Source organism: Hypanus sabinus, chromosome 29 (assembly GCF_030144855.1).
Source record: "Hypanus sabinus isolate sHypSab1 chromosome 29, sHypSab1.hap1, whole genome shotgun sequence".
Classification (NCBI taxonomy): domain Eukaryota; kingdom Metazoa; phylum Chordata; class Chondrichthyes; order Myliobatiformes; family Dasyatidae; genus Hypanus; species Hypanus sabinus.
This window is the reverse complement of record NC_082734.1, coordinates 29,157,740-29,171,656: the sequence shown is the minus strand read 5'-3', so window position 1 is coordinate 29,171,656 and position 13,917 is coordinate 29,157,740. Positions and strand designations below refer to the sequence as shown.

The 13,917-nt window shown below is 44.2% G+C and overlaps 1 pseudogene; it reads right to left on the bottom strand.

The window, feature by feature from the left end:
* Nucleotides 1-264: 264 nt before the first annotated feature.
* On the bottom strand, nucleotides 265-11,360 carry LOC132382797 (guanylate-binding protein 1-like; annotated as a pseudogene).
* Nucleotides 11,361-13,917: the final 2,557 nt, after the last annotated feature.

The window sequence follows — 13,917 nt, the reverse complement described above, 5'->3', positions numbered from 1 at the left end:
AAAAAATAAACTGAATTGTTTGAGAGTTATGGGAGGTTATGGTGGGTTATGGGAGGGGATTTGCTGAATGGAGAAAGTCAGTGAATGGGGAGAGTGTCTGTGTGTTGTGTGAGGGGATTTAAAGAGTGGGACATATTACACTAGTTCATGGGGAAATGATGATCTCATTCACATCCCTGTGGTTCTGAGATTCACCAGCTAGAATCTGTGAATAAACTGGGAGAAAATTCCTGAATCCACTTTAATTGTAGACATCTTTTTTGACTACTTTCTTGCTATGGATAAAATAATTTGTGCTGCTATAGATGCCAGTACAGTAAAAGTCTCAGCATTCTCCGTTATGAATTTCATAAAACTCCATTTTGTTGCCTCTTCATATTTCTTCTTCAGGTACTCGTACTTCTGCTGAGCACTTTCCGCATCCTCCTTCCTGCCCTCATCTTCGTATTTCTCCATCTCACTCCTTATATGCTCCATGGCTTCCTTCAGCTCATCCACACTGCACATTTTACCCTCCTCAAACCTCTTCTTGATCTGATCCATGATCTCCTTATTCCTGTATTCCTCAGCCACCTTCCTCTTCTGCTCCATCATCTTCATCTCCTGTTTCATACTCGAGAACTCCTGTTCCAAAGCTGACAAAAAGGGCAAAGGATGAATTGGTTAGTTTGTGCAGAGAGTGTTGAAGGGATCACTTCCCTATGTGTCTGTGACAGGACATTGAGAGGGAACTTCACTCACTGTTCAATCTAAAAACACACATAAAATGCTGGAGGAACTCAGCAGATCAGGCAGCATTTATGGAAATGATAGATGGTCAATGTTTCAGCTATGTCCCGGTTTCAAGACTGAGAGGGAAGGAGGAAGATGCCAGAATAAAAAGGTAAGGTGAGGGGAAAGATACTTGCTGGAAGGTGACAGGTGAATCCAGGTGGGTGGGAGAGGTTAAGGGCTGGAGAGGAAGCAATCTGATAGAAGGGGAGAGTGGACTATCTGAGAAAGGGGAAGAGGAGGGAACTTGGGGTAGAAATAGGCCGGTAAGAAGTAGCAAAAGGTCAGAGTGGGGAATAGAGGAAGGAGTGATGGGAAATTGGTTTACCAGAAGGAAAAATCAATATTCATGCCATCAGGTTGAAGGCTTTACAAATAGCATATAAGATGGTGTTCTACTACCCTGACCATGGCATCTTCTTGGCACAAGAGGAGGCCAGCAACCAATATGTCGGAGCGGAAATGGGATTTGTAATTAAAATGTCTAGCCACTGGGAATTCCTGCTTGTGGAGGATGGTGCAGAGGTGCTTGACAAAGCAGTTGCCCAATTTACAAAGGGTCGCACCAATGTAGAGGCCACATGGGGAGCACCAGACACAATAAACTCCAGCAGATTTGGAGTTGCAGTGTTGTTTCACCTGGAAGGGCTGTTTCGGGCTCTGAATGGAGATGATGGAGGCAGTGTATGGGGAGTTGTAGCATTTAGCCTGCTTGCAGGGTTAAGTGCCGGGAGAGAGATATTTGGGGGGGGGGACAAATGGATAAGGGAATCAGGGAGGGAGCAATCCTGCGGAAAGCAGAGGGAGGGTTACTAAAGATACATTTAGTGTAGAATCCCTTTGGAGATGGCAGATGTTCGAGAGGATGATGCTTTGTATGCAGAGTCTCTCAGGGTGGTGGGTAAGGACAAAGGAACACTAGCACTGTTAAGTACGCATATTCCAGAAAAAGAAGACGTGGGTGATGTCATCATCAATAATGGAGGGAGGAAAATCCCATTCTTTATAGAAGGACATCACTGTTCAACTGGTTTTTGTTTCCAAAAAGTCATTTTTAGGTATTTCTCAGATTAGTCTTCACAAATATGCATGCAATCAAAAACAGCATATTTAAACTCTCATCTCTGTCCTCCTCAATCTCCTCTGCTCCTTTGTCAGCCCCCAGAAATAGTCCAACAGAAGAGATAAATGTGATCTTTGCCCATGACCCTAAGGGATGGGAAACTCCCCTGCTTCCCCTTTACGTCTCTCATAACAGTCAGAACAAATTTTGGAAATGTGCTGTGCTCCAGCCTATTAAAGAGCTAGTTCTTAAAGTGCTAGTATGCGGACCGTGCCCACATGTGTGATAGAATGTGCTCTGCCCACAACAGATGGTGGTCTGAGCACGGCAGCAAGTTTTGGAGAATGGTATTGCACAGCCCATGAACTGTCTCATTTCCAAGCTCGAAGTCAGTAGCCAGTGGTGTCTTTTTCCAGGGATTAGGATAAAAGGAATAATCTTACAGGACTCACAACAGTCCTGACAGTCCTGACCTTTACGAGCAGAAGCCACTTATAGCTGACATGTGCATTCCTCTCTCTGCAGCAAGTCTGCCAGACCCACCAGCTTGTTCCATTTCCTAACCTCTATATCATTGGTGGAGAAATCCTCAGACATCTCAGGGGAATCTGTGCCTTTTGGTAGACACAGGGAAGGGACCTTCGCTACATCAAGCATCAGACTGAAGGATGGCATCATTGTTCCTAACTTTGAAAGTCCATCCAGTGCCATGTCTTGAAGTAGAGATGAGCAAGTCACCTCATCACAACCTTTTGCACAGTCTCTGAGTGTTGGTAAAGAAGTCCAAGGAAAATATTCCTCATTAAGAAATGGGCAGCTCTTGGTCTACCCTGGAGTCTGAATGTAAAACAGAACCTTTATGGTCCACACCCTCTTTATTACCCAGGTCACTGTCCCAGCAACAACACTGGTGGTCCCCCAACCACTGGAGTATCATGGCTCTTCCCACGAGAGGGGTCAGTGCCCCACCGTTGTTTTCCATTCCCATCACCCACGGTCACAATCGGGGTAATTGCTGGGTTCCCACTCCTGCAGCCATCATCCCACCAAATAGCTTGTGTTCTAATCTACACTATCCAACTCCTTCCTCATCCTATTGTATTCTCCCTTGTTTCAGCATAATACACTGGAGTTCAGATGAAATTATTGCATCCTACATTTGTATGTGAAATTCAATAATACTCTGATCACCCTTTCCAATATGATCTCCAGTTAGGGGATCATTACCCTCTTTCATTATCCAGGATGACAAAAAGATACATTCCCTTATAGATTCAATAACACATTGTTTTAGAAAGCTATGAATTCCTCCTCAAGATTGCCTGAACCAATTTGATTTGTCCGCACAATATGAAAGTTCCCATCACACCTGACGATCTTTTCAATCATGCACTGGATATTTTTGTTTATTGCCTCTGCCACTGCAATGTTATTATTTCACGCCACCACTGCATCCTACTGTCTCCTTGTCTTCTACCATCTTACCCCTCTCACTCTTGGTCTCCCATGCCTCCCAGCATCTTCAGCTCCTTCACCCCTCTGAGACCTTCTCTTTTTATCGCACATCTCTCCGACCCTCTACCCACCCCTGACACCAACTCCACCTTCTGCCATGCTTTCAATACCCTGTCTCATCTTCCTCTCTCTGAAGCGGAGAGTTTGTCCTCAGACAGGACCTTCCCTTATCTTCCATGTGCTGACACCTTAATGAGTTCAGAAATCAGAATCAGGTTTATTATCACCAACATACGATGTGAATTTGTTTTGTATGGCAACAGCACAATACAGGGCAAAGACACATAGTCGATGCATTTCAAAAATAAATGAACAGTGGATTAAAGAGTTGATATTTATGTTTGAGTTCCAGTTACATCATATGCCAAGCCTTTCTGTTGTCTCTGCACCTATACCTCTTCGATAAGGATTACCAATTGGTGACCACTACTCCTGCCTCAAATCCACCTCCTCCTCTTGGGCACCCCACTCTGGCGCTCTGTTTCTGTTTTTTTGGGAGACCCAACACCAGCTACTTCTTAATGGGAACATGTGGAAGAACATCAGCAAGAGTCTCTTGCATTTTTAGTTTTCAGACTTGGAGAGTTATTTTAAATCTACAGCTACACCCTGACCTGAATATTTTGAGCATTTTGTTTATTTTCTCACCAGAGACACGCTTTTGGTCCTCCGTCAGCTGGCTGTCCATTTTCTGTACATGGTCCAGACAAGGTTTTTCCTTTTCCAGGAAGTGGGTGAGGACAGCCAGCCCCTACAGAGAATAAAAGATACAATCATTCACATCCAACCCTCTCCCATTACACCAGTTCACAGAAGACCAGAGACAGGTTCTCACCATCAAACTTCTAGTGCTGGGGATTGATACACAATTAAGGAACTCATTTTACCACTCTACAGGATTGGTAGAACGTCTTTTCTAAATGACACAAGGATAAATTGAAAAAATGACACAAAGAGTAGAGAATTGTGTGAATGGATAAGGATCAGGCAAATCGAGCACAATGTGGGATAATGCAAAATACCCATTATGTCAAAAAGGTAAATAAAACCATATTATCCAAATGGGAGAGTTTATGAAGTTCTAAGATGTAGAGGGATCTGGGTGTCCTAGTGCAAGATTCGCAAAATTCTTGTATGCAAGTAAGAGTGTGTAACAAAAGTAGAAGGGAAAACTTCAGTTATATCAGGTTTTGATGAGATTACAATCTGGAATATGGTCTGTATAGGTCTTTTTTAACAATAACACACTTGAAGCAGTTCAGATGATACCTGGAAGGACAGATTACTCTATTAGAGAAGGTAGGACAAGCTGGGACTAGACACTTGTTTGGGAAAACCCTGAAATAGGAGTCATGTCAGTTAGTTGCAAAGCTGAGTTAGATAAACAGGTAGCTTGATCAACAGAGATATTAAACAAGCATTTTTCTCCCAATGCATGATTGGTTTTTGGAACTGTCTCAATTGAAGCAGAGCGGAAACAGAGAGTAGGGATTTTTAAGGGAGAGATTGGAAGGTTCTTAGAAACTAACTTTAAAAGCTAATTCCCACAGCCCATGGATACTCTGCCCCATTACTGACTCTCCAGCCACTGAATCCACTTTCACATCCCACAGACATCTCCCCATCACAAGCTCTCCCTACACATGGAATCCCCTCCCACAGACCCACAGGCACATACCCCATCCACTGAAAAGCCTCCCACAATCCACAACCCTCGTTCCCCAATCATACTCAATCTACCCAGTTAATCACATTCCAGATGTTATGGAGAGTGGAAATCAAACACACTTTTGTTGGGTGAATGAAAGGAGGCAGAAGGGGGAGTTTTCTGAATCCATGTAAGGCAGAGGAAGGAAAAGCTATGAGAATTGGAAAGTAAATGCCTTGCTGTAAAATATTGAACACACCTCCACCTCGTTCTTAGTCCTTTCTTCATACTCCTTGGTGGCCTTATCAAGATCCTTCTTCATCTCCTGGAAACCACCAGGTCTCAGGTAATGTCCAGATGTCAGGTTTTCTTTTATTGATGACATTACTTCTTTTAGATGCGTCTCACATTCCTCTTGTGACTTTTCCTTGACCTTGGCTATGAGAGATTTGTAAGTAGAGCTCATTGTCTCCTGGGAGTGAAGGAAAGATGCATAGTGAACGGGGAAACATAGTATTGTACATTGACCGGTATCTCTCGGTCCCTCTCTCTCAGTGGTATATCTGCATACCATCTATATCTGTGAGCCGCTGTCTTTCAGGGAGAGATCTGTATACTAACAGTTTCTGAGCTGCTCTCTCTCAGGGACAGAAACATACACTGACCACTGTCTTTCAGTCCATCCCTCTCCGTTATAAATCTTTACATTCAACTATATATCTGAGTCAGTCTCTCTCAGGGGGGAGATCTGGGAGTGATATGCATACAAACTGGTGTCTCTCTGCCTCTCTCATTCAGGGAATGGCGTGCACTATCTGGTGTCTCTAAGTCCCTCACTATCAAGATGATACATATGCACTCTGTCTCTCAGTCCATGTTATTACATGTTGAGTCTAGGGACTGGTGTTCGGAGATGAGACAGTTGGTAATCCCGGAACATAAGAAGCTCACCTCCAGCTGTTGGACGTATTTGCCACTGTTGTTGTTCATAGATCTTTTGTTGAAGATACTAAATGCCTCTATGCTCCTCGCATTGTGATTCTCTATGAGTTTGCTCATAGTAAGACAGCCAGATTCTGAGAATTTTTTCATTCCATCATCATAGAATTTCAGGGCTTCATCTACTGCTGCTTGGTTTTCTACCTCCTCTAATTTGGCGACACTGCTCTCAACACATGGTAGGACCTCATCTGCCATCATGCCCACGTATGCCTTGGCCAATTCAACAAATCCTGTGTGGGATGTTTCTGGAGGTCAGCACCTGGAGATCTGATCACAACCTCAATCCATACTCTCCGTATACGAATATTCCCAATCCATTCTCATTCACTTCCAATGGGATCCCGCCTCCTCCAATTCCCTCCCATCATTCATACTCCCAATGGGAACACACCCCTTTCCCATTCAATCCCACGGTCTACAATCCCAATGGGTCCACAACCCTTCCCATTCAATCCCATAATTCATACTCCCAATGGGACCTGACCCCTTTCCCATTCAATCCCACAGACTATACTCCCAATAGGTCCACAACCCTTCCCGTTCAATCCCACAGTTGATATCCCAATGGGACCCCACTCCTTTCCTGTTCAAAAACATAGTCAATGCTCCCAATAAAACCCTCCCTTCCCATTGAATCTCACAGTCCGTATTCCCAATGGGACCCCACCTGCTTCCTATTGAATCCTACAGTTCATATGCACATGTGGAACCCTACACCTCCCCTTTCACTTGTAGTGAATGACATCTCTTTCTATTCACTCCTAACCTCTGCACACATGCTGGTATCCCACAGCACTCCACTCACTCCCAATGGGCTCCCAACCCCCTCCCATTCAATTCCATTGTCCACACGTGCAATGGGATCTCAGCCCCTTCCCATTCCCTTCCCTTGTACACATTTCCAATGGCATCCAAATTTCTTCCCATTCAATGCCATCTACTCTGATAGTATATTCCCATTCCAGGTGAGTGTTTTAGGCCAAGACCCTTCACCAGGACTGCAAAGGAAAGGGAGAGATCAGGTTGGGAATGTGGGGAAGGGACGAAGAAATCCAAGGTGACAGGTGATAGGTGACATCAGGAGAGGAGGAGGGGGTGAAGTGAAGAGGTACGAAGATGATTTTTGAAAGAGACAATGGTTTGGAGAGGGGGAAAGCTGATAGGAGATGGTAGAAGATCATGGAAGAAAGGGAAGGGAAGGAGAAACAGTTTGAAAAATTGACGTTCATGCCATCAGATTGGAGACTACCCAGACAGAATATAAGCTGGCGTCATTGTGGAAAAAAGAGGTAATGGATAGACCTGTTGGAATGGAACAGGAAGTAGATCTGAAATAGGTAGCCACAAGGAAATCCCGCTTTTTGTGGCGGACAGAGAGAGAAGGTGCTCTACATGATTGCATCAACATTGATTTCTCGACCTCTGGTAATTCCCCCGCCTCCCCATTTCCTTCACCATTCCCCATTCTTGCTTCCCTCTCACACCGTCTTTTCTAACCTGCTCAGCACCTCCATCTGGTGATCCAACTCGTTCCCCTTCTTCCATGTTCTTCAGTCCTCTCCTATCAGATTCACCCTCCTCCAGCCCTTTATCTCTTACACCAATCAAATTCCCAGCTCCTTACTTTACCACCTCTTCCTCTCCCAGCTTCACCTATCACCTCCCACCTTGTACTTCTTCCTCCTTTCCCCTCCTCCATCTTCTTATTCTGATATCTCCCCTCCCTTTTCCAGTCCTGATGAAGGAGCTTGGCACGGAACATTGACTGTTTACACTTTTCCATAGATGCGACTTGGCGTGCTGAGCTTCTGCAGCATTTTGTGTGTGTTGCTTTAGATTTCCAGCATCTGCAGATTTTCTCATGCTCGGTTAGTGTGTTATACTGAAGAGAGGTGGTGAGGTTTTGCCCAGTTACTCACTCCTGCCTGTGACCAGCTGACCCCCAACAACTCTCTTGACTTTCTTGTGGGTGTGAATGTAATCGATGAGGTTCTGCCGCTCCGTAACAAAATCCTCATCCAGATCCTTATCCTCCAGTTCCTGGAGCTGCTTGAGTTTCTTCCAGTGTGTGGGAATGGGAAATGCAAAGCAGCAACGTGAGGGAAAGTTATCGCGGATACACCTGCGGAGTTCATTGTATTTCTTGTCCTGCTCACTGCTGTCAACTGTAAAAAACAACCAAGAATCAAGCAGGAATCATCCTTACTGAGTCTGTTCTCCCGTTCCCAACATGGTGACTGTTACCCATAGGCCTGTGGGAAGGATAGGGGAAGGACAGGAGGGAAACAGAGGGGAGGCAGTTTGCGAGGTGTGATGGTGAGGGACAGGATGTGTGGGAGGAGCATGAAGTGCACCGTAGTATGGAGGGAAATGATAAAGGGAAGTTGAGGGTCATATTGATTGAGAGGGCTGTGTGTTTGGGAGACTGGCACCCAGCCAATCAGATGAAACTCTGATGGGAAGGAGGTGTCATCTGGGTGAGAGTGGTGCATTTACACCATCAAACCAGAGGATGGTGTATGCTGGCATCAGTTATTGCAGGTAATTGTGAGGTAATGTGAATATGAACAGGGCAGGGGAATGCAGACAAAGTAGGAAATGAGAGATGTGAAGGGGCTGGGACACCCTGGAGAATGTGTGCACAGATCATCAGGTAAGAGGTTGCCACTTTCTTCACCACCCATCACACATTGAATTCAACCCTGCTCCATCTATTTTCTGGCCACTTTCCAAGTTCACCCTGACTCAGAGACTGGCACTGCCACATACTCACTGTCCTTCAGTTTCAGAATGTGCTCCAGGTACTCATTTGGAGTCACATCTTTTCCGTCGATGTTCATTTCCAGTGTCAAATCACGGATCACCCAGACAAATTCAGGGAAGAAACGGACAAAGTTCCAACTGCTGCAGCCATCAGGCTGGGACTTCATCTGGATCCGCTTGGACAGTTCAGTCACAAAAATGGGAGCAACATCAAGGATAAAACAATGAAGGGTTGGCAGGAAAATAGTGAGGAATGTCAGGGGAAGAAGGGGAGAGGGACCATTTAGGATACAGACCTCCCTCTCAGAAAGAGGGACAAAACACCAGTCAGTGTACAGATCTCCCTCTCAGCGGGAGTGTGACGAAGAGACAAAAGCCATTGTGGAGATATCTCCCTGAGAGACAGGGTCTTGACGAGCAAAAGGCATTAAGAAGGATGTTGCCAGGTGTCATGGAACTGAGAGGTTAGACACATTGGCCTTTATTCTTTGGAGCATAGAAGATTGAGGTGTGATCTCACAGCTGTAATAACAAAATCATTGATAGGGTCAATGGTCTTTGTTTGCAAGGTTGAGGAAATGAAAACTACAGGAATTAGTATTATGGATAGAGTGAAAGGATTAATAAGAACCTGAGATGTACATAGAGGGTCGTGATTATATTAAACCAGCCAGCAAAGTAAGTGGATGAGGCATGTACATTAGACACATTTATGAAGTATGTGGATAGGTATGAAGATGTCAAGAATTCAGAGCAATATTGGAATGTGCTGGAAAATGGAATCAGATTGAGAATACATTTTTGTTGGACTGGACAAGCATGGCTGAAGGGATACTTTCGCGGCTGTATAACTCAATGACTCTATGATTGAGAGACAATGGCCAGTTGACAGATTTATGCCAAAAGAAAGGGAGAGAGAATTGTACGTTTGTGCACAGTTATCCCACTAAGAGAGACAGGGGCTGAGAAAAACCTGTCAGTGTACAATCTCTTTCTAAGAGAGTCGGACTGAGAGATATCAGTCACAGAAGATATTCCCAAGAGAGGGGTACTGAGAGGCACTGGTCACTGTAGAGATATCACCCTGAAAGAGAAGGACTGAGAGACACCAGTGAAGGATACTGTAGGTCTTGCAGGGATTGCTAGTCTATGTTTCTTTGACCATTGTAAATGAGGATGCTGCTCAGAAGGATAGCCAGTGAATAGATAGAAGTATCATTGTCGATGTCTCCCTGCAGGTAGGACAAACAACCAGTTAGTGAGAGCTCTCTCTCAGAGATCAGTCTGATAGATAACAATCCCATTTCTGGACATTTCTTGCTCAGTGTTTACAGAGGTTGGTGGGTGAGGCTTCCCACAGCGTCTTTCCTGACAATGCCACCAGTGGCAGGTGTATGGCCAAGGTAAGCCTTACAGACTGAGTCTCAGCCAGTGCTCACCACCACAGTGCTGGGGGAGATCACACTGTCATGCACCTTAACATCCTTTTCATCTGGGAGGATGAGGATGGGAATTGGAGTGGTAGCGCAGGTAATTTGGAGTGGGTAATGGTCTTTGATCACATACAGTTACAATAGAAAATATGCCAGAATTCCTCCCTGAAGCTCAGCATGACAATGTTAGTTAATAAATCAACAACTTAATTATGTTTTACTAAGAATCTACATTGTAAATGGCATTTAACCATCTAAACTGCCTGTGGTAGGATTTGAACTCGGGTCTGTGGGTTACCTCTTTGGTAATGAAACCACTCTTATGAGGAGGGGGATAGTTGTGAGAGAAGGACTGACCTTGTCAGGATCTCCCAGACCCTCGGTGTCCAACAACAGGAGGACCTCATTGGGTCTCTGAGGGAGGGATCGACACCACATCCAGATTCCTTTGGTGTGACACCGGACAGTTGAATCCACTGAGAATCCTTCAGAGGGAGAGAGACAGAGAGGTAAAGTTTGCAAAACTTAAGTGGATCTGTTGTGTTCCATTGCCCAGAGATGTGCAGGTTGTGAGTGCCCTATCCCTAGTTTATGAGTGAGGGATAGGGTTTTGGACGAATTGTTGGGAACAAGGGAAGAATAAACTGAGATTGTTGTACAATTCGTGAAAAAGAACAATTGATGGTCAGCACAGAGTTGGTTTTGCAGCAAGTGACTCTGGTCACCATTAACAATGCCAGTGTGCTCTCTGCATCCAAGGTATGAAGCAAGCATGCAGTTTAAATTCCCTAGATCTCTCTCGACCCATTGCCCAAAACAGTAATGGGAACACCAACATGACACAAATGGATGTCACCAGTACATCTCCCACTTCTGACAGCTTGACAATGCAAGTGTGCTCTGTGTGTCCCAGGTCTCAGGATAATTTCTGCAAGACAGATAGTAAACAGAGGTGAAAGGTTAGAGGTGGAAGTTTACAGCCACTGCCCTTACCCTTCTTATCTCCCGCAAGACAGTTCATGAGGTAGGACTTCCCTGTACGAGCAGCACCAACCACAGCCACAACAACCATTGGGTCCTCAATGGACTGGAGGACCTTCAGAGCCTCTGGGTTAAGCTGTAGCTTCCCATCCTTGTTGCAAACCAGCTGCAAGGGTTTTTCCATCTTGGATTCTGGTTCCTGAGACCAGACAGTCTTTTTCCAAAATGTCTACAAAATCAGAGCAAGGTAATTTCACACTGCTTGAATCAGAGTAAATGGAACAGACAAAACACAGAACACATCAGCAAAATGTCTGCATCTCAATCCTGAGCCTCTAGAATATATCCCAAACTTTAATTTACTCACTGGGATCTGTTACCTGCAGTAAATACCAATTCCTGATACCGTGGATTGTAACCCAGCCTCTACGTCAATGCCAGGAGCTGTTATTTTATATATACTTCTTCTGAACACCTGGAATAGTTTATGGCCTGTAATTCACTCCTAGGTACTTGTATTTCAACACGTACTGTAATCTCCCCAAAACACTGCCTCTAAAGCACTCTCAATGAGCTGTTTACTTTCAATATAGAAATCTCCAAACCTCTGGATTAGATCTCAGCCTGTAGCTCACTCCCAGGAGTCTATTGTTGTATAACATAACACCACAACAAACCTTTCTGTTACTCGTTCCAAGGGATCTGTTGTGATATTGTCATGGTCTTGACTGGACTGCAGCAGGCATCGATGATCTAGCGCTCCAGTTCCCCAGAGTATGGTTAGCTGCCACTGTCCGTCAGAGCCTCGGACTGCCAAATATTGCCTACTGCATTCCTTCATGGGAAGTCTCTACTTAAGGGCCGTGTGCTGAGCAGTCAATGCTCAATCATAAGAGTTCAATTTCTAGTACTTTTTTTGTTGACTTTGGCTTTGGATTTCATTTGTATCATCCTATTTATTTTGAGCCTGAATTCATTCTGGACCTTACTCTGCACATGGTTTAAGCTCATCCATAGGTTTCTTGTTACAGCACAAATGAGCCATCATGAACCGGAGTGGCTGCCAGTGTCAGGGATGTTCAAGCTGGAGACTATTGTCTATCCCTCATCAGGAAGGCCTCAAAGGTCTCTGATTCTTTTGTGACGATAAACGACAACCAATTCTCTTACACTACAAACCGCTTCTGATTGACAGAACTGGTCCTCACCATGACAAAATTTTTTTGTTGGGTCGTTCCACTTTGTCTGAATCCATAAGTACCTTCGGCCACTAGTCTATGTTTGAAACCTTGTCCAGTTTTACTCTGCAATTCCTCCTCCACTACATTGATGGCCGTGTTAGTGCTGCTTCATGCACCCCTGCATGTCAGTAAGTGAAGGATCGGACCAGAGGTAGGTATCAGGGAAAGTATTCAAATGTAAAATTGAAATAACAGGTATGATGGGTTGAATAGTTTGAAGTATGTCTATTTTAATGCTTGGAGTATTACGGGTAAAGTTGATGAACTTTGAACATGAATCAGTACATGCAAAAATGATGTTGCAGCCATTACTGAAATTTGGTTGAGAGAGGGGTAGTGATGGATACTGATTAATGTACTGAATTTTAGAAAAAATAGAGAGGAAGTAAAACAGGGGGTGGAGTTGTGCTACTACTCATAATGGAGGGGTCAGACACTGAATCCAGGAAGGGTGCAATTACACAGATGGGATTGTACTACAGAACCCCTGAGAGCCACTGGAATATTGAGGAACTGATAAGTAATCAGATTAAGGAAATCTGTAAAAATTATAGGGTGTTGTCATGGGGGATTTCAAATTCTTTAATGTAAACTGGGGCCTTCTTAATGTAAAGGGTTTTGATGGGGCAGAATTTGTTAAGTATATTCAGGTACGTTCTTAAATCAATATTTGGACAATCCAGCAAAAGCAGGGGCCAGACTGGACCTGGTGTTGGGCAGTGAGCCTGGCCAAGTGAGTAATCTTTCAAATGGTGAACAGTAACTCAACTCCTTAACATTCAGGAAAGATATACTGTAGATAAGAATAGGCATGGTCCTTGTGGGAGAATTTTAAATTGGAACAGGGCAAATTACAAGGGCATTAGAGCAGGAGCTAAGAAGAGTTCATTGGAAATGTCTTTTTTTCTGGTAAATCTACATCAGACATGTGGAAGGTGTTTAAAGATCAATTGGACAGAGAGGAGGAAAGATATGTCCCTGTTAGGAGGAAGGATGGGGATGGAATGATAAGAGAACCTTGGATGACTAAAGAGATGATGAATTTAGTTACGAAGAAAAAGGAAAGCTTTCAAAGTCAGGATCAAATGAAGCACATGAGGATTATAAAGAAGCCAGAAAAGAACTAAAGAAGGGGATTAGAAAAGCCAGGAGTGGTCATAAAAAGTCCCTGGCAGGTAGAATTAAGATAAATCTCAAGGCATTCTATAAATACATCAAGAGCAAGAAGATAACAAGGGAGTGAGTGAGACCACTCAAGGTAAAGGGGGGGGGGGGAACATTTGCTTTGATGTGGAGAATGTGAGTGAGGTACTTAATGAGTACTTTGCTTCAGGATTTACCAAGGAAAAGGATATGAAGGACCAGGAGATTAGGGCTGAGTGTATAAATACGTTAGGGCATTTAGAGGTCAAGCAGAAGGAAGTGTTGGGTCTCTGAATCAGTATTATGGTTGATATGTCCCTAGGGCCTGATGGGATTTACTACAGGTTATTGAAGGAG